This window comes from Marmota marmota, unplaced genomic scaffold, assembly GCF_001458135.2.
Source record: "Marmota marmota marmota unplaced genomic scaffold, marMar, whole genome shotgun sequence".
In the NCBI taxonomy this organism is placed as follows: Eukaryota; Metazoa; Chordata; class Mammalia; order Rodentia; family Sciuridae; genus Marmota; species Marmota marmota.
Window position 1 is genome coordinate 7,993,916 of NW_025999977.1, and position 20,781 is coordinate 8,014,696.

At 43.9% G+C, this 20,781-nt stretch overlaps 1 pseudogene; it reads left to right on the forward strand.

The window, feature by feature from the left end:
* The first annotated feature begins 20,156 nt into the window (after window positions 1–20,156).
* LOC125617308 lies at window positions 20,157–20,348 on the forward strand (annotated as a pseudogene).
* The last annotated feature ends 433 nt before the right edge of the window (window positions 20,349–20,781 follow it).

Genomic DNA, 20,781 nt, shown 5'->3' on the forward strand with positions numbered 1-20,781 from the left:
ATGCTGGGTGACCCCGCCCTGAGATGGTGAGGCCGCTGGAGAAAGCACCCTAAAACTGTGTGTTCACTGGCTCTTATGGATATATGATTTCCATTTTCTGCCACACTTTACTCCTGTTTGCCAAATCCTATGTTCATTTCAACCTCCTGAAGGTCTCAGTACCCAACCCCCCATTCTCTACAAGACAAAATGTTAAGGAGATTCAAATAAAAGAAAATTCCAGTGTGAAAAGGTTTGGGGCCTCTTGGAGGAAAGGGAATTCCTGAGGTTTGATCCTCTTTGCCTGTGGCCTAAGGTTTAGGCAGGATCCATCTTCCAAGGACAGGTGCTGGTTTAGGAACCGAGGACCAGTTTCTTTCTCTCAGTCCATTGTCCCCATCACTCCAGGAGGGGTCAGTAGCGAGCAAAAGGTGTTGCCATAGGGTAGAGCTGGTGACCTGACTTCTGGGCCATCCAGTTCCCTGCCTGGGCAGATGTCCGAAGAAAACACATGGCTACACAATTGGTCTTTCATTAGCATTTTTCTGGCAGACTCAGAAGAATTTAAGACTGAAATGACTGGAAATTGAATTCTTCTTACTCCTCTCTCTCTCTCTTTTTTTTTTTTTTTGACTCCTCTTGCTCCTACTTTTGGGGCCAGGAGACTCCTGATCTAAATGGAAAGAGACAGGAACAGAAGTCAGGAGGGCACAGGCAGTTAGGGTGCCCCCTCCGAGGCCCCATCTCCTGGCCTCAGGCCCTTGGGAGGATTGTCATGTTAATTACTCCCTGGGCCTCTTGCCCAGTGGAGCCCCGCCCCCAGCATGACTCATCCTTTTCCTGCAGGGCCTGGCAGCATCTCTGCCAGGCCCCGGAGGCCCCACTGTGCGCGCCCCTTAAGGAGAGACCTAGGTCCCTGAGATCAGCTCACCAGCTAGTACTTCTTGGTGCCCTGTTATGGTTGGGGTGCTGATGAGAGGTGGCGGTGGGAAAGAAAGCCAAAGAAAAAGTCCTGAAGATCGTGTCTTACTTACCATTTACCCCTGGGCAAGGCCTGACATGCTGGGGCCACAGATGGTTGTGACCTGTGAGCTATTTATTTGCTATAAATCCTGGGCCAGGTTAAGATTAATTCACATCAGTTTCTTATTCCCTGGAATGCTAGAGATTTAGAGCTAAAAAAGCCTTAGAGAACATTGTCAGGACCATTATTTCAATAAAGAGACCAAGAGAGCTAGAGGGCAAGGTGACACTTGATATGGGCTGGGTTGTTCCTGCTGTAGTTAGGGATGAGTGGCACAGAGAAGCCCAGGCCCAGCCCTTCCTACACCTATAGTCAGGTGAGTTTCATCTCCTCATCTTCCTGGCCGTGTGGAGGTTTGGTGGAGCAGCAGTATGGTGTATGATCAAAGGAGCCATAATTAAGGAAGCATCAATCAAATGAAGAGGGTCTCCCTTTGGTTAAGAACTCTGGGTAGAGTTCTCTGTTTCCTGCTTCCATGTCCTGAGCTGTTTTCCTCCTCCACACCTTTCTGCCATGATGTTGTTCTGCCTCACCTGCGGCCCAAAGCAACAGAATCAGCTGTCTTTGTGAGTCCCAAATAAACCTCTTCCTCTTGAGAGAGAGAGAGAGAGAGAGAGAGAGAGAGAGAGAGAGAGAGAAAGGAAGGAAGAAAGAGAGATAACTTTAGGTAGAGCCAGGTGTGGTGGCACAGGCTCAGGAGGCTGAGACAGGAGGATCACAAGTTCAAAGGCAGCCTCAACAACTTAGTGAGGCACTAAGCAACTTAGCGAGACCCTGTAAGGTCCTTGCTTCACATCTGGACAGCCATCTAAAGTGACAGCCACCATTTTAAGAAAAATCTCACTTTCCTGCCCAAGGACATTTCTGGGAAAGGCTCATCACTCCCTCATACCAACCTCACCTTTAACCACCCGCATTAGGACCTGAGCCTGCCGCATAAAGTCCTGATCCCCAAGCCTGTCTTGCCTCTCTCCATCTATGGAGAGATGGCCTTTATTTGTTAGTTCTGACAAACTCTCGTGTGTATCTCTGCCTGATCTCTGTCTTTCATTTCTTGCTCGCCCATCTCTGGGTTCCTCGCTTTCCTTTCAGATCCAGTCTCAAAAGAGGGGGTGCCTGGAGATGGTTTAGTGGTTAAGCACCCCTGGGTTCAATCCCCAGTACCAAAAAAAAAGGAACATTAGGTAGAAAAAAATATGTGTTTCAGTGGAAAACTGTGTGTCTTCTGTAGCATACTCTTCAGGGTCAAGAGATCACGAGATTCTGGTCCTGTTCAGTTTTTGCTGTTATCATTTTTGAAACTTGCCCAGGTTGTCTCAAACTCCTGAGCTCCTGATTCTCTCACCTCAGCCTCCTTAGTAACTGTGACAACAGGCATGTGCCACCATCCTCAGTTGTTCAGGGACTTTTTGTTTTGGTTTGGTTTTGGTTTTTGGTACTAGCAATTGAACCCATGGCTTTGGGAATGCTAGGCAAGCACTCTATCACTGAGCTATATCTCTAGCCCTTTTAAACAAACAAAACAAACAAACAACAACAACAAAAACATTTTATTTTGAGACAGGGTCTTACTAAATTGCCGAGCCTGGTCTAGAACTTATGATTCTCCTGCCTTACCCTCCTGAGTAGCTGGGATTATAGATGTGTGCTATTGTGCCCAGCTGTTCAGTTGGGTTTCTTTGTGCTTTTTTGTGGTACTGGGGATTGAACTCAGGCCCTCATGCATGCTAGGCAAGGGCTTAATCACAAAGCTACCTTGCTAGCCCTGTTTCTTATTCCCTGGAATGCTTCGTTCCTCACTAAGTTGTTGAGGCTGCCTTTGAACTTGTGATCCTCCTGCCCTGTTGAGTTGTTTTTAAGTTATTTTGCAACTCTAAAAATGGTAGTTAATTGACAAATGCGTAAATTCTGTTCTGTCTGGTAGAGATTTGACTTCTTCCTATCCCCTACCTGCTTTGCGGGGGAGAAAAAATTTTTTTTTATTCTGCCATTTCCAATTCATCTCAACATTCCTTTATTTCACATATATTTGCATTGCTTTTTCCTTTGAGTCGGCTATCAGATCTAGCTGTCTGGTTCTATCGTATTACTTGAGCAAAAAAATTCTTTAATACATACTCTTTTAAAAATATTTCTATGGAAGACATGATCTCACATTTTAAAAGTTTTTTTTTTTGTTGTTGTTGTTTTTTCTTTTTGGCAGGGCTGGGGGTTGAACCCAGGCCATTGAGCATGCTAGGCAAGTGCTCTACCACTGAGCTACATCTCTTGACTTTACCTATTAACTGTCTTACCTTGTTCCCTGGGCCCAGCCACCCCACTGTGTGGCGTGGTGAGTCAGCTGGGTGTCTCTGTTTCAGTCCAGATGAATCCAACTAGAGCTACTCTTGTCTGGGCTTTGCCTGGCAGAGAGACAATCAGCCCAAGGAGGACGGTGAGGTTTGGCCCAAGGGGTCTGAGGTAAAGATTGAGCAACTCAAGGGCAGTTTTGGTGGTGTCTCAACTGAATCCTAGCTGCTTAGGAGACTTTGGGGCATTGTTCAGGAAAATGGAAATGGTTTGGGGTGGCTCTGACCTTTAAGAAGGGGGAGGAAGGCCTGTATTCCCAGCAACTTGGGAGGCCAAGGCAGGATGATCACAAGTTTGAGGCCATTCTGGGCAACTTAGGAAGAACTTGTCTCATAATAAAATACATCTAAAAAGGCCGGAGAATGGGAGAGGCTGGAGATGTAGCTCAAGTGGAAGAGTGTCTGCTTAGCATGTACAAAGCCCTGGGTTCAGTCCCAAGCACTAGAAAAATAAAAGGGGTGCTGTGCCCTAGGCTGCCCTGTGGATGATCTCCACACTCTCTTTCTGCCATTAAACAGGACGAGTAGACATCTTTCCTTTTTTTCCCCTTTCTTCATTAGTATTCATTAGATATTTTAAAATGTCTAATAGTGAGAACTCGTTTTAAGATGCTTGAATTCTCACACTAAGGTGTGAATTAGTGTCCAGTAACTCAGAGCCTGGCTGCTCACTACTTAATTTAGAGATAGCTGGTTGGTGCAAGGCTTCTGGTGCCAAAAAACTTTCATTTCTGAAGCCTTCTGGCCAAGTTCAATGACAAATACAGCCATAAATACTCATTCCAACAACTCCCCAGACCATCGTCACAGAGCTTTTACACTGTGTTTACTCAGGGCTCCCCAGCCAAAATCCTCTGGCTCATACTTCCCTGGGGTGGCTGGAATCATCAGTGTCGCCCACTACCTGCGGCGCATGGACCCCTTTCCTGACATTTCTGCACCAGTGGTTTATGTGTCTAGATGCCAAGCTGAAGCTCTGGGTCCTGGATTCCTGCAGGCAATTTCCTGCAGTTGTAAACCCCTGGCTCCCTGCTTACCCCATGGTGATGCTCTGGCAGAGGCCTCTGGAGCTAAAACCTTGGACTTCAGGCTTTCGCCATGGGAGGCCCTTGCTGCTTGGGTTCTGCTGTCTAGGCGGAGTATGACAGGTTATCAGCTGTTGGGTTGTGTGGCCTGCGGGGTGGCTTTGCAAAGTGGAACTTTATAGAAGGAGTAGGAAGGGAGTCTTGGAAGGACATGGGGTCCTTTCCCCCACCCTATGATCCCTGGGGTTCACTTAGACCACAAAAGTTGGTCTTGCTTTCAGAGGCCAAGCATTGACTGGTAACTGTCTGGCCGCCAGGAGGATTGCTGGGAACGCCCACATGTGTTTCTTAATGCTGACCACATATTAGAACCAACAGGGGAGCTTTAGAAACAATGCCACTTCAGCCCCATCCAGGCCATTTACATCTATAGTCTCTCGGGGATAAACTTGGACAGGAGTATTTTTAAATCCAGGTATAACGTTGATGCAGCAATACTTACCAATTGCAAGCATGTAGCCTGGTGAATTTTTTTGCATATGTATCTACCCAGGTCACTACTACTTCCACCAAGGCTCTTGGTTGCCTTTCTATATAAAAGGAAAACACATTTTTTCCTCTACCCATCTAAGGGTCTTTGGCAGTGAGCCTGTACATTAGAGTGACAAAAGACAGAACAACAGAAGAAAAACAAACAGAAGTCTCTTAACATGTGCATCCTGTTTTCACATGGGAACCCTCGATGAGTAACTCAAGGGATGGTTAGAACCTGGGTTTTCAACGAGGCATGGTGGCTCACACCTATAATCCCAATGATTCAGGAGCCTGAGGCAGGAGGATCACAAGTTTAAGGCCGGTTGGGGCAACTTAGTGATACTCTGTCTCAAAATAAAAAATAAAAAGAGCTGGGGAAGTGGCTCCAGGGTAGAGCACCCCAACTTTAATCATACTACAAAAACAAACAATATAGGCCTACGTGGCATATTAACAAAGGCACGTAAATTTGTAGAGAAGTGGCAAGACAAATGAAAAGGATTTAGAGTTCCTAGAGCAGCAAAGTGTGGAAAGACAAATACGTGGGGCACTGAGGGACGGGAGGATGGAGAGTGAGGTTTGTTTTGCAACTCCCTCTGGTGTCCTCCTGGGCTGACCAGGGTCCAGTTGTATCCAGTGATTAACAAACTTGTGTCCTGCTACTACGCAAATACCCAGAGAGCTTTTCTTGCATCTGCTCCTTCTCAGTTGTCTTCAGCTCAAAATAATACTTATGCCAAGTGGCATATTTTGGGGTCACATAATCTGACCCTCTTCTGTAGGAGTAACATCAGGGCCCATCGGATCAGGAACAAGAGTTTCCAGCAAAAAACCAAAAAAGCAAACAAAAACAAAAAAATAAAAATAAAAAACACAACAATTTAAACAATGGGTTAAAATTGTAAATTTTATTTATGTTATATGTCTGTTAATCACACACACACACACACACACACACACACACACAAAGAATGTCAGGACGATAATATGGACTAGGCCAGGGGATTTGCATGCTAGACAAGTGTACCACCACTGAGCTACACTCCTGGCCCCATTTTAACCATTTTAAGTGTACAATTCAGGGGCATTAAGTGCATTGATGTTATTTTGTAACCATCGCCACCATCCATGTACAGAGATTTTCTATCTCCCCAAACCAAAACTCTATACCCATTAAACAATAACTTTCCATCCTTCCTACTTCAGTCTCTGAACTTGACTATACAGTATTCATCCTGTTGCGTCTGGTGTAGGGCAAGCAAGTTTCTCTGTAACCCTCTGAAGTTTCCATAATCAAGTCTACAACATAGACAGGAGACAGACTAACACAAGAAAGCACTTTTGATCACATGCTTATGCACAGGAGTCTGACAAAGAGACTGGGAGAAGGGCTGGGTGATTGAAGTTTTTATAGCATCCTGAGCTGCAGAAAAGAATAGGAGCGGTGGCTTCTGGGGGCAGGCTGGTGACACAAATTATGCCAGGGTTGGGGAAGGAATTGTTTTGTAATAAATGTCTTGTTATGCAAATAAGTCTCTAATGTGATTACAAAATAGTCTGGGAGCAGCCCACCCCAATAGGTGACAGTACAGAACAAAGTCAGCCTGGGTGCAGTGTGCCCCTCTCTTGTGGGATACAGTTAATCTTCCCTGGTTGGTGAGATTCCTAGGGAGTGGCATGGGGTTCAGGCTGCCAAAGCATCACATTCAGGGGCATCATTTTCCTGGGCCCCAGCCCTGGTTTAGTTCACTATGTGTACTGTCTTCGAAGTTCATCTGTGTTGTAGTGTGTATCAGAATTTCCTTTCTTTTTAAGGCTGAATAATATTCTGTTACCAAATTTTGACTCCAGACTTGGAACTTTTTCCCCCCTCTCAGAATTATAAAACCAATATTAAGACTGAGGGCTGATTAATCAGTGAAGGAAGCTTTATTCTTGGCCAAGAAAAGAAGCAGAGAGAAAAGTTTAACCTGTTGCAGGGTGAGGGTCCGGAGCTCATGGGTACGGGGTTAAAGAAATGAGGGGGAGGGGGAGGCTAATAAAAGCAATGGGATGTCTATGTCTTTTCTGGGAATGGGTGGACATTTTCTGGGAACTTGGATGCCACCTCTTTTGTTAACTGTCATGGTGCTGGGTATATGTGGGGTGTCATTTAGCATGCAGGTAGGGTTTGAAGCTAAGTGGTTGTCTTCCTGTTGCTCTCACTGGTTTTGGCTAGCCCAACGCAAGAGAGACTTCTGGCCCTCAGGCACCCTGTCCTCAAAGACAAATAAGTTTAAGGCCAGGCAGAGTTCAACTAGGCCACCTAGACAGATAAAATTAGGATAGATGATCATTCCTTATGTGCATATAGCATGTTGCTCATTCATGCATTCCCCTGATGGACATTTAGGTTATTTCCAACTTATGAGTGTTGTGCAGAATGCTGCTATGAACGTCAGTGTACAAATAGTTGTGCAAGGGCTGCGACACCCACATTCCCAGATGCTCCTCTGCTGATTCTAACATGAAGCAGGGTCAGGACCCTCTGATCTGGAAGTTCCTGTTCCCATCCCTGTTCTCAAAGCCAGGTTTCTTTGAAGAGCAGCTAAAGAAGTTTTGTGGTGGCAGAATCAGGCAATCCTCATACCATCAGAGTTCCTGATTGTCCCTAGCCACTGACCAGTGCTGTCTTTCTGGAGGCAGACTCCTGTTGGTGTCTCTTATTCTCTCTAATCAACTGTTTCAGCATCCCTGAGCTCCACCAGAATATTCCTGGCCTCTTTGTAAACTGACCCTCTCTTCTCTGAGACCAACACTGCATTATCAAGGGTGGTAGACAGGCCTTTGTCTTCCAGAGTAGGACTTATTTCACCACGACCTCTTAACCTTTATACTTATGTGAAGGTACTGCTACAAAACAAAGAAAATCCTCTCCGAGATGACTTCTGCCTCAACCAAGTCCTGGAAGCTGCCAACAGCCCATAAACTGCTGCTTCCCTAGCTATGAAACATTAGTTTTGTTTAGGCAGCCCCCCAACCCCATGTTCACAGGCCTGCCTGGTGACAAGATCTGGCCTGGTTTCTGAGCCTGAACCAAGAACAGAGTGCTTGGGTGCATAAGGCTGCTTGGGTGCATAAGGGCTGCCTGCTATGTGGGCTGAGGACGGATCCATTCTAACCCACCTTATAGGGGACACAGGCCTGGCATGGGGGCGCACGCCTGTAATCCCAGCAATTTGGGAGGCCGAGACAGGAGGATGTCAAGTTTGAGGTCAGCCTCAGCAATTTAGTAAGTCTCTCTAAGCAACTTAGGGAGACCCTATCTCAAGATAAAGAAAAAAAAGGTGGGGAGGCTGAGGATATAGCGCAGTGGTAAAGTGCCCCTGAGTTAAATTGCCAGTACCTCCCGCCCCCCGAAAAAAAAAACAGTGCCATGAGTATCACAAATTCAAGGCCAGTACCCCTGGGTTCAATCCCCAGGACCAAACACAAACAAACCAACAAGGAAAACACTGGCAGCGCCTGCTTTGGACTAATGCTCCCACCGCCCAGCTGGGCCTTCCTGCCTGAGCACGCTGGAATACAGCCCCTCTGCCCTGGAGTCAGGTCACCTCTCCCTGTCCTCTGTCGGCCCTTCCTGGGGCCAGGGGCTTCTGTAGGACCTTTCCTCAGGGACCTGCCAACCTCCTGCCTCCCTTTGCTTTTCTTCTCCCTTCCACAGACTTTTAAAATTCTATTTTGAAACAGCATCTCTCTAAATTACCCAGGATGGCCTCCAGCTTGTGGTCCTCCCACCTCAGGCTCCTAGTAGCTGGGATCACAGGCATGCGCCACCTCCCCAGGCTCCTTCCACGGTTTTAATAATTCCATGTACCTGGAGATAAGGCAGTCTACTCCCTGTTTTTCCAGTTCTAATGTTTATGGCACCAGCTCCATGCCTTCCACTATTTCAGGCTTAATTTAACTTTCTAAGTTCAAAAGGCCTCATTCTTAACCACTCCTAAACGGTTTTGCTGCTTTTCTACCTTATCAGTCTTCCCCTGGAGCAATAAACACTGTGAGGTGATAAGGGAAGACTTCAGACTGCACAGGGAGAGAGACACTGGGAAATAATTACAGGGTTAAAAAAAAAGTTAAAAAGTTTCTTAAAATACTTTTCTATCACAATCTCATTTAATTATCCATGACTATGATATAGGTGCTATTAGTACATTTATCTGACAGAAGACACTAAGCTCCATTCTTAATGATCTTTTCTTTTTTCTTTTTTCTTTTGTGGTGCTAGGAATTGAACCCAGGACCTTCTGCATAAGAGGCAAAAACTCTACCAATTGAGCTATATCCCCACCCCTCTTAAGGTATTTTTCTAGGATACTTTTTAAAGTATTGTGGGTGGATCTTGTGTGTGTATATGTGTGTGTGTGTGTGTGTTTGTGTATGTGTGGTGTTAGGGTTCAATTCAGGGTCTCGTACATGCTAGACAATCATTCTACCATTGAACCACACCCCACAACCCCAAGATCAGTTTTGAATTGGCAAAAAAGTTAGGATCAGGGCTATTAAAAAGATACCCACTGTTACTTAAGGGCCAATACAAAAATCACTGATATGAAATCTTGTCTAATGGAGACAAGGCTTAGACTTTGTTTAAAAAAAAAAAAACAAAGACACACTTGAAATTTGCAAGTAAGCCTGTTATTTGGAAATGGATAAAGCAAAAGGTTTGAGAACTATCTTCTTAATTAAGTTAAACTCCCTCTTGCAATCTCCTCTACTGATTAACATATTAGAAAAATCCTTTTGTTTACCAACAGTGTAAATGTAAAGTTCACTTAATCATTCAATAATATTGATTGAGGCCATTTTGAGGCCCCTGTTTTAAGAGTAATTTGGGTTTTTAACTCTCCAATTCACACCATTCAGGTTCTTTGAGTTGTTGCCTTCCTTCAACTTGAGAATCCTTTTCTAAACTTTACTAGAGAAGGATTTTTTTTGTCCCCCAGTATTGGGGATTAAACCCAGGGGTGCTCTACCACTGAATTACATCCCCAACCCTTTGTATGTTTTGGTATCAGGGATTGAACCAGGGATGCTTAACCACTGAGCCACATCCCTAGCCCTTTTTTTTTTTTTTAATTTTTAAGAGAGGGTCTTACTAAGTTGCTCATAGCTTAATTGCTGAGTCTGGTTTTGAACTTGTGATCCTCCTGTCTCTGTCTCCTGAGTCACTGGGATTATAGGCATGTGCCAGCATGCCCAGCCTTTTTTATTTTTTATTTTGATACAGGGTCCCACTAAGTTGCCAAGGCTTGCCTGGAACTTGTGATCCTCTTGCCTCAGCCTCCCAACTGAGACTACAGGTGTGTGCTATTGGGCAGTCTCCAAGAACTGACTGACTTCCCTTCTCTCTCTCTCTCTCTCTTACTGGAAATTGAATGAAGGGGCACTTAACCACTGAGCCACATCCCCAGCCCTTTTTTATATTTGATTTAGAGACAGGATCTCGTTGAGTTGCTTAGGGCCTCAATAAGTCGTTCAGGCTGGCTTTGATCTCGTGATGCTCCTGCCTAAGCCTCCTGAACTACTGGGATTACAGGCTTGCACTACTGTGACCAGTCAGGGAAGTTTGTTTATTGGTCGGACAGTTTCTGGACAATGATGGGTGCTAGCACAGGGGAAAAGGAGAATCTGCCCTGGAGAGGAGGTCTAGGAGCTTTTCAAAGGAGAGAAAGTGGGTAAGACAAGAAGACAGGTGTTTAAAAAGAGAAGAAGGTAAAGGAAGTCCCTGACTCAGAGCAGCTACTGGTTAAAATAAAAACTATGCTGGGAAAAGAAAAACAACATTTTTTTTCCTCTTAGATTTAGTGGCTGGAGTGCTGCAGAATAAACTGACACTTTAACAGGAGAAAAAGGTACGTATTCAATATACATACAAGGGGCCTCCAGAAATGAAAGTTCAAGAAAGGTGGTCAGAACTGGAAGCTCCTATGTCATTGTAACACAGGGCAATATATTTGTGGAGAAGTGATAAGACGAGGAAAGATGGTGGTGAACTTCTAGGGATGGCTAATTGTGGGAAGATAAATACATGGAGAAACTAATGGAAGGCTGTTTAATTATTTTGTAGTGCTGGGGATTGAACCCAGCGCCTCACACATGCTAGCCAAGTGCTCTACCCCTGAGGTTCACCCCCAACCTGGAAGGGTTATTTAGTGAAATTTGTGCAGGCCTATCTTGGTGCTGCCTTTTTTTGTCTTCTTAATGTCCATAAAACTCTCTGGGGAGAAAGGATTTATGGTAGTTCTCATTTCTCAGAAGTTTCTGCCTTTAGTCAGATAAGGGAAGCTCCAAAGCTTCTTTCTGTGTCTGTTGATTCTCAATAGCTTTCAGCTCAAAATAACCCAGATGCTAACGTGGCATATTTTGGAGCAGCATATTCTAATCCTACTCAGCTGCAGTGGGTGCTAAAGGAAGGAAAATGTTTTCTTCAGTCCCTCTTAGGAGAATAGCAACTTTCCATAGAATGCTCCCTGGCTGACCTCAGTGCCCTGGGACAAGCAGGCTTTTCTGCCCAGGGAAGCCCTTAGTATCATAGGACCAGACAGCACAGCAGAAAGATTTGGAGTGACACAAGAAATTGCAGCAAAGGCAAATCAAATATGAGCATGCAGATGAGTATTTGCAGAGGCGGGTTACTAGAAGGGTGGTAGCCAGGGATGGGTGGCAGGAAAACATGGTTGGGACTTTCATTTCCAAAAGGAACCGTAGTAAAATGTTATTTTTGAAGCTCACAGACCTTTTTTATTTTTTTCTTGCTATACTGGGGTGAACCCAGGGCATCACACATGCTAGGCAAACACTCCACCACTGAGCTATATCCCCAACCCTTTTTATTTTTATTTTGAGTTAGGGTCTCCTTGTATTGCTGAGGCTGGCCTTGAACTTGTGATCCTCCTGCCTCAGCCTTCCAAGTAGGTAGTATTGCAGGTGTGCCCACCTGGCAGCTCACAGTTTACTCAGGATTCCAGATAGCACTTATCAGGGAACCTTTGGAGAACTAACCTAAGTATCCAGGGATGGTTCAACTATCATCTTATAGTGGAAGAATCAGCTCCCTCAGAAGAAAGAGACTTGCACCTTATAAGCCTTGCAGGTATTGGGCTCCATATTTCCCAAGTTGCTCATCTTTTGTAGAAAAGATAACATCTTCTAGTGGGTAGTGGGAATAATAGACCCTTCCTGGTAAAGCACAGTGTAACCTGTGCTGCCTGGCCTCCTTATCAAATTATCTAAGTGATGTTGATATTGCCACTTAACTTCCTTTACAAACACCAAAATCAATAATGGCCATTTTCCACTGGTTAAGCAGGCTCATAATTAAGCTTTGAGGTGACTGTAAAGGAAGGAGTTGGCCAACCCGGATTCAAATCCTGGTGTCACCTCTTTTTAGGTGTCATATATTAAAGATGGCTGCAGTCTTTTCTACACTTTCTCCCACTGAGAGGTGAAGTCTATTTCTCCTCCTCTTTAATCTGGGCTGGGCATGTGACTCCATTTGACCAGTAATAGAATACAGCAGAAGTGATGCCAGGACTAAAGCCCTAACGGCATCAGCCTGGCTCTTAAATGCTTGTTCCTGGGACACTTCCCTTCAGTACCCAGTTGTCACACAGAGAGGATACATGCAAGCACTCTAGGTGACAATCCCTGTTCAGCATTGGTTCAACAAAGTTGTGCTTGGACATCCAGTAGAACCTTCAGGTGACTTCAGCTGACACCTCACAGCAGGTGTGTGAGAGACCCAGGTGAGAACCACACAACTGAGCTCCACCAACCTGCAGGATCATAGGCAGTCAGAACATGTAAGTCACTAGTTATTGGGGTGTGTGTAGAGTAGGACCTCAGGTGACATACTTAACCACTCTGAGGTTTAGTTTTCATCTGTAAGATGGGCAAAATGTCAGATTCAACTTCATAGAGTTACTGTGATATGTCTATAATAATGATGGGAGTATCTAGCTCAGGTCCAGCACACGGTAGGCCTTCAATACCTGCCAGGATCCTTTCTACTCCTTCTTTAGAAGTTCTATTTCCCAGATACGAATGGATCTTGGCTCGGTTCTGAACTCCCTGGGCAAACAGCCAACTTCCTCAAAGGGAATATCTCCAATCAAATTTGAAAATAGGGCTGGAGTGCTTTTTTTTTAATTTATTTTTTTTCTTTTTTATGATACTTTCTTTTTGGTTTCTTTTCTAGAACTGAAGTCAAGGACACTCTACCACTGAGTCATATCCCAGCCTTATTTATTTATTTATTTTTGCAGTACTGGGAATGGAATCCAGGGGCATTCTACCAATGAGCTACCATTTTTATTTTTTGTTGACACAGAGTCTCACTAAGTTGTTCAGGCTAGCCTTGAACGAACTTGAGATCTTCCTGCTTCAGGCTTCTGTGCTGCTGGAATTACACATGTGTGTCACTGTAGCCTGGCTAGCATTTAATTTTTCTTGCCAGGGCCATCTGTGACCCGCTTAGAAAGAATATCACTGCCTTGTGTAAGGGAAATTGTATTTTTCTTCTTTTTAAAAAAATTTTTTAAAGGAAAATTGTATTTTCCTCCCTTTCCCACAAATTAAAGGGATGAAAAAATTAAACGGGGAATATGCTCATACACAATGAAAAGTACAGCCCTGAAAAGCAACCTCTTACCTGTGTTTTGCAGCCAGCAGTTTCCCTTCAACACCCCAGTCCTGGAGAGCTTCAGATTGCACAGCAACCAGGCTTCATTGAACAGATGAACAACTGTGGCTTAATCTGTTTGAGGGGAAGGAAAAAAAAAAGAAGCAATTGATAAACAAGAGGCTGAGAGGTCAATACCAAGGAAGAGTAAAGGAGGCCAGGCTGGGGGACTTGAAATATAAGCCTCTTTCATCCTCTGTCCTGAATTGTGTGTGTGAGTAGTGGTGAGGACTAATCCTGTGGAGAAAGAAATTGAGAACCTCTTGGATGGCCAGATACTGGAGTTATGCTTTTCAATTCAGAATTATTTTATTTGGGGAATATGTGTGTGTTAGTATAGCAGAAAAGTGCACCAATCATAAATACAGATGAATGAGCTTTCCCTAATAAGCACAGTGTGTCACCAGCACCCAGATTATACATCCTTCCCCACAAAGAGAATTGATACCCCAATTTATAACATTATTATTATTATTATTATTATTATTATTATTATTATTATTATTTTACAATGCTGGGGATTGAACCCTCCCACCCCCCCAATACCCCAGGGTGCTCTACCACTGAGCTACACCCCCAGCTCTTTTTATTTTATTTTAAGGTAGGGCCTTGTTAAGTTGCTGAGGCTGACTTTGAAACTGTGACCTTCCTGACTCAGCCTCTTGAATAACTGAGATTATAAGCATAGTATAAGTATGCCACTGAGCCTGGCTAGTTATTATTTTTATAGTTTATGTGTATTCTTGTGTGTTCAATAATATGCATATGTTATACTTTTATACAAATGTGGTAAAAAATTAACCACTACATAGCATATTACCCGGACTGTTTAACTTCTTGCTTTTTTCACATTTATCTTTGATTAGTGTTTATCTACTAGTATTCCTTTGTCAGACTATATCACAACGTACTTGTTCAAAGTCAGACAGGTTGTGCCCAACCTTTTTTGGAATTTATATATATTCTTGGGGTACCTTTGTTGACTTGTATTTAAGGTGGCAGCTAGGCACTGCTCTCTGGAGGCCCTTCAAAATACTAATTTCCGAAATGTATTGGGTGTGGTGCCACCTGGGGTGTTCGCCTATTTTATTCTGTCGTCCTGTTAGGACTCAGTTGTTCCATGTTTGAGTTTGTAACCAGGAAATGGAAATAATGTCCCTGACACCCCCATTTCCTTTTTGGGCAAATCAGAATCCGGTAAATGAATCCAAGGACTTTCATCCACCCTCTTCCTTTAGTCAGCGATGTATTTGGCATTTTCCTGGCTAAAATCTGGAGATTTCAAAGGAGGGACCTCAAGAGCTCTTCCCAACAGGACCAGTTGGGGGAAAATTGTTTGCTTTGACTGAACCAAGGCTTCCCTTTCTGCCAGCCTTTTGCTCCTTTTGTGGGCGCTTCTCTTCCCTCACCCCCCCCTCCCTAGCTCCCGTCTCTTGTCTCTCCAGGCTCTGAACTCAGCTTCCAGAATCCCTGAGACTTAGTGTGAGTTCAAGTCTGTTCCTATTTCTTCCTCCCAGTGCTGTTTGCCCTTTAAATTTCATATCCACCGTAATTACAGAACAAAAGGCTTTGTCTCCTAAAGACTTTTGAGTCCCTGGCAGCCAAAACAGTGACATACTGTGGGGAGCAGTCTCCTCACCTCCCTCCTTCACTAGCAGAATCATGCCCATCCTCCCCCAGCCCTCATGGGCAGGCTCTGCTAGTTCAGGAGCTCTTGGAAAAAGAGGAGAAATCAATGTGTTGCCTACGGCAGAGGGTGTCCCACCAAAGGGGTGCCACGGCAGAGCTCAGAAGTGTCTTCCATAGTCAGGGTCATATACAGGTATCTGGAACTAGGGGAAGCCCTAACTCAATGTAGGATGGAAGTAGCCAGGGTATTCTACCATGATGGGGTTACCCCTTGGAATGCAAAATCACATCTTCTCTGACCTCAAAGAAGATGATAACCCCCTTGTAAAGTGTAATAAATGTTAGAGGACTTGGCCAGGTGACGTGGTGCACACCTGTATTTGCAGTGACTCAGGAGGCTGAAGCCAGAGGATCTCAAGTTCAAAGCCAGCCTCAGCAACTTAGAAGGCCCTAAGCAACTTGGGAAACCCTTTCTCCAAATAAAAATACACACATGCTTATATACACATGAAGGGCTAGAGATGTGATTTAGTGGTTAAGAGCCCCTGGGTTCAATCCCATACCAAATAATTAATAATAATAATAATAATAATAATAATAATAAAGTTAATATAGACCCATGGTAAGTGTTCTTGTTAACTATTATAAAAGGTGGCCTGGATAGTGGCACCAGGAAGCTCTGTCCCTGCTCTGTCCCTTATTGTCTGGCTTTCTCTGCATGGACAACCCAGTCCCTTCCTTCCTGGGCATACTCATAGTCTCCATAGAACCCCTCCTTGCCCTTGTCTTGTGGGGTCCAGAGGCTCCCCCACTTCCAGGTGAGAAGCTTGTCAGGAAGATCAATTAACAGGATACATGTCTCACTGAACTTCTGAAATGGCTTGGGCACTTTATTCAAGGTGAGTAAAGCTCACCCTCATGGTTGACCCAGAACAACAGCGTTCAACGATGTTCTTTGATAACCCCAGAACTGTAGAGATTTAGAACATGCTATCTTAGTTTTTTTTTTTTTTTTTTTGTGTGTGTGTGTGTGTGCTGTTATAACTTAAATGACTGAGAATGGGTAATTCAAAAGAAGAGAAATTTATTTCTTATAGTTCTAGAGCCTGGGAAGTTCAAGGTCAAGGCATTGATTGGTGAAGGCATTCTAGTTGCATCCTCTCATGGGAAGAGCTGAAAAGTAAGAGACCAAACTTTCTCTGAAGCCTTTTTATTTAGTTTAATTTTGTTTTTGTGCTGGGAATGGAACCCAGGACCTTATGAATGCTAGGCAGGGGCTCTACCACTGAGTGCTTCCCAGTTTTATGAAGCCTCTTTTATAAGGATATTCATCCATTCATGAGGATGGACACTAATCCATTACTTCCCCAAAGGTCCCACCTCTTAATAGCACCACATGGGGTTAAGCTTCAATATGCATTTTGGAGGGAACACATTTAAACCATATTAAATGTCTATATGGAGGTAAAATCTGACCTCCTTGAATTCTTCCCAACCTATTCCCCTTTAGTTTTAAATCACAGGGCTTCTGAGTTTTCGCCTGAGCTATCATTTAGGTATGGTTTGCCTAATGATGGCTCTAGTTGTAACTAGTAAAAGGAGGAACTTCACTGGGTTGAATACTGTCTCTCCCCAGCCCCAAATTCAAGGCTATATAGAAAGTCAGAATGTAATCTTATTAGGCAATAAGATGTTTTTTTTTTTTTTTGTATCTAAGATTGGACCCAGGGATGCCTCACCACTGAGCCACATGCCCAGCCTTTTAAATATTTTATTTATAGACAGGGTCTCATTGAGTTGCTTAGGGCCTTGCTAAATGGCTGAGGCTGGCCTTGAACTTGAGATTCTCCTGCCTCCGCCTCTCAAGCCCCTGGGATTACCATACCCGGCCAGGTGACAGGGTATTTAAAATTGGCTAAGATGAAGCCCTACTAGATTAGGGTGGGCCCTAAATCCAATGACTGGTGTCATTGTATAAGAAAAAGAAAAGGAAAATGACACAGGGAAGAAAGCAGCAGAAGCAGAGATGGGAGTGATGCTTCTGTAAGCCAAGGAATCCTAAGGATTGCCAAAAACCAAGAGAAGCTGGAAGAGGCAAGGAAGGATTCTCCCCTAGAGCCTTCAGAGGGAGCATAGCCCTGCCATACATCAATTTTGGAGGATGAGCCTCTAGGATTATGACAGAATTTTTTTTTTTCCCAGTGGCTTGGGGATTGAACCCAGGGGTGTTCTACAACTTACACCCCCAGCCTTTTTTACTTGTCATTTTGAGACAAGGTCTCACTAAATTGCTGAGGCTGGCCTAGAACTCCTGCCTCAGCCTCTGATTCCAGATTCCCTTCCAGGGCATTTTCTTAAGGCCCAAGTAGGGGAAGTCCATTATGGAAACACATTGAAAGCTTTTCTGTGTGTCACATCTGCTACCATACCATGAACTGAATCAAGTTTTAAGGCCAAGTCCAACATCAATGGCATGGGAAATACATTTGGCTCATAGTATGAGAGGGAAAAGAGGGAATATGTGTAGGACAATAATACCAACTATCACCAAGAAGTTTATACATATACAGCATAATAATAATCAACATTTATTGAATGTTCATTATATCGTAAATCCTTGCAGGCACTTTTCAGGATGTCTACACAGCATAAGCAAAATCCTTGGTCACACCAGTTTACAGCAACCACCATTTTGTTCGCTCACAGTTCTGTGAGTCAGGAGTCCAGGCAGCTCATTTGGGTGGTTCTGCTGTGTGTGTGTCAGCTGGCACTTTTTTGCTCAGCTGCATTCAAGTGGTTGCTGGGCTGAGCTGCAATGACCATGAGAGCTTTGCTCACGTGTCTGGCAGCTTGGTCCCCTCCAAGTGGCTAGCTTGGGCTTCTTCACAGCACAATGACTCACCACATTTGGACTTCTGACATGACAGCCAGCTCCCAAGAGGATAAAATTGGAAGCTGCTGATCTCTTAAGGCTCAGCTGTAGATATTACACAGCACAACTCTGCCTCATTCTATTGGTTGGTATTAGTTTCCTATTGCAGTTGCAAGAAATTACCAGAAATTTAGTGGCTTCAAACAACATGAATATATTATCTTACAGCTTTGAAGGTCAGAAGTCTAAAATGGGTCTCTGTGTACAAAAAATCAAGGATTGGGCAAGGCTGCATCCCTTCCAGAGGCTCTACAAGAGAAACTATTTTCTTGCCTTTTCTATTTCCTAGTAATTGCTTGCATTGATTGACTGTGTCCCGCTTCATCCTCAAAACTAGTGATGGCCGGCTGAGTCTTTCTTATTCTGCATCGTTGGACTCTGACTCTCCTGTCTCCCTCTTTCATTTCCGGGGGCCCTTGCAATCACACAGAGTTCACCAAGTCATCCAGGCTACTCTTCCCACCCCAAGGTCAGTAGATTAGCAAATTTCCTGTCAGGGGCAGCCAGTATTCTCCTTTTCTATGTGATGCCTATGTTCACAGGTTCTGGGGATTAAAACATAGGCATGTGCGGGGGAACATTGTCCTGTCTACCACATGGTCAAAACTAGTGACAGGGATAGCCCTGGCTCAAGGGGAGGGGAAATAGACTCCACTATTTGACAGGAGAAGAAGCAAAGCTCTGTGGCTGTCTGTGCTCCAGCGCAGCATGCATTAACTCGCCCACCTCTCAGACGACCCCATGAGGCAGTACCAGCAGTATCCCCATTCTTAAAAGAGGAAGCAGTGTGCAGAGGTGTTAAGAATGTGGCCAAGGTCAGTCAGTAGTGAGCACAAGAGCTGGGTATCAAATCTCAGACAGCCAAGATGCTTGTATCTAGCATGCCTCGTGCTCAGGAAATGTTTGTTTTTTAGGCCCTTAAGGAGAGGAAGTCTCCATACCTCTGATTTTATACACACACACACACACACACACACACACACACATCTCACACAAAAATACACATAGGACTTGTGGTAGAGTCCCCCTAATAAATGGGGCAGTGGAATGATACCATTTAAATTCATATAAATTCAGTTTTGGTTTTCCAGCCATGTCCTCTCTGGTATTTTCTTGTGATTTGTCTCTAGCTATGTCCTGAGTCATTTAAGGAAACTGCCACCCAACTGCTATACCCTTGACTTTTGACTCAATCCCACTTCTGGCTGCTGATCCTTATTCTCGGGAGTCGTGTCCAAAGGAAATGAACAAAACAATTTTCAAAAATCAGCATCTTGTCAAAATATGTTTGAATTCAGGTGGACTGTGAAATCAAATAGCTTTTTTGTTTTGTTTTTGTTTTTTCATGTGGCCCCGGGGATGGAACCCGGGCCTTGTACATGCTAAGCATATTCTCTACATCTAAACTATACTCCCAGCTCTCAAATAGATATAGGTAAGTCTTCTGTCCATTCATTTAATATCCGTGTGTGAACTATTCCAAGCACCCAAGTATGGTCATGGGTGTGGCACACTAACCCTAAAAAGAGTCTCTTGGTTTGGGCTGAGTTCTGTACTTCCCATCCTGGAAACACTGAGAAAAGTTGGTGTTAAGGCAGCCCTGCAGACAGAAGTGGATATGGAGGACTTACAAAGTAATACTTTTGGAAAGATCCACTAGACCAACAAATATATATATTGAGCACTTGTTAAGAGCCAGTCGCCGTTTTGCACACAAAGAACAAAGATAAATAAATTAGATGGGCCCTGCCCACAAGAAGCCCATAGTAATAAGCTGAGCACAGTGGTGCACCTGTAGGCCCAGCTACTTCAGAGTTTGAGGCAGGAGGAGGCTTGGGCCCAGGAGTTTGAGACCAGTGTGGGCAACAAATAGAGACCTTATTTCAATAAATAAATAAATAGAGTCAAACCCTCTAAGGAGGAGACTAAATGATAAAGCTTTGGTTTAGGTAACTGTGCCAAAATGTAGTTCAAGATTCTTCCAGGACTCAGCATCCTGGGTATGCCTGGAGTGGCCGCTGTATATATCTCCAAGTTTAAAGGGATAAAAAGAACTGCCCGGATTCCTTGTCAGTGGAGTTCGATGGAAAGAGATAGGTGCGTCTCTGGAGTTAATTGTTGTTCTGTGTCAAAGGGTTTGGAGAACATTGATTAAGAAAGTATTTTCCTGATTGATGAAAAAAAAAAAAAGGCAAAACAAAACTCAATTATCGTCATCTACTCCTGCTAGAAAGTTATGTAATGTGTTATGTAGCATGCAGTGTGTTATATAATGCATAATCAAAATAAAATGAAAAAGAAAATAAAACCAAACAACAACAACAAATTACAAATTTAAAAAGCCATACTTTATAATAGTTATTATCCACATTTTATATGTATGGAAAGTCTAAAGATGTTAACTATTATCTATCTATCTAATTATTTTTGTCAATAAGGCAAGACTTTTTCCCAAAAAATTCTGCTCAGAAAAGAGGGGGGTACTTTTTCTTTGAGTCTTTGCAACTGCTGTCTTGGTACACCAATACTTTCTAAATTACTTCATATTTAACAACTGTGGTACAGTTTAAGGAAGATGTTAGCCTAAA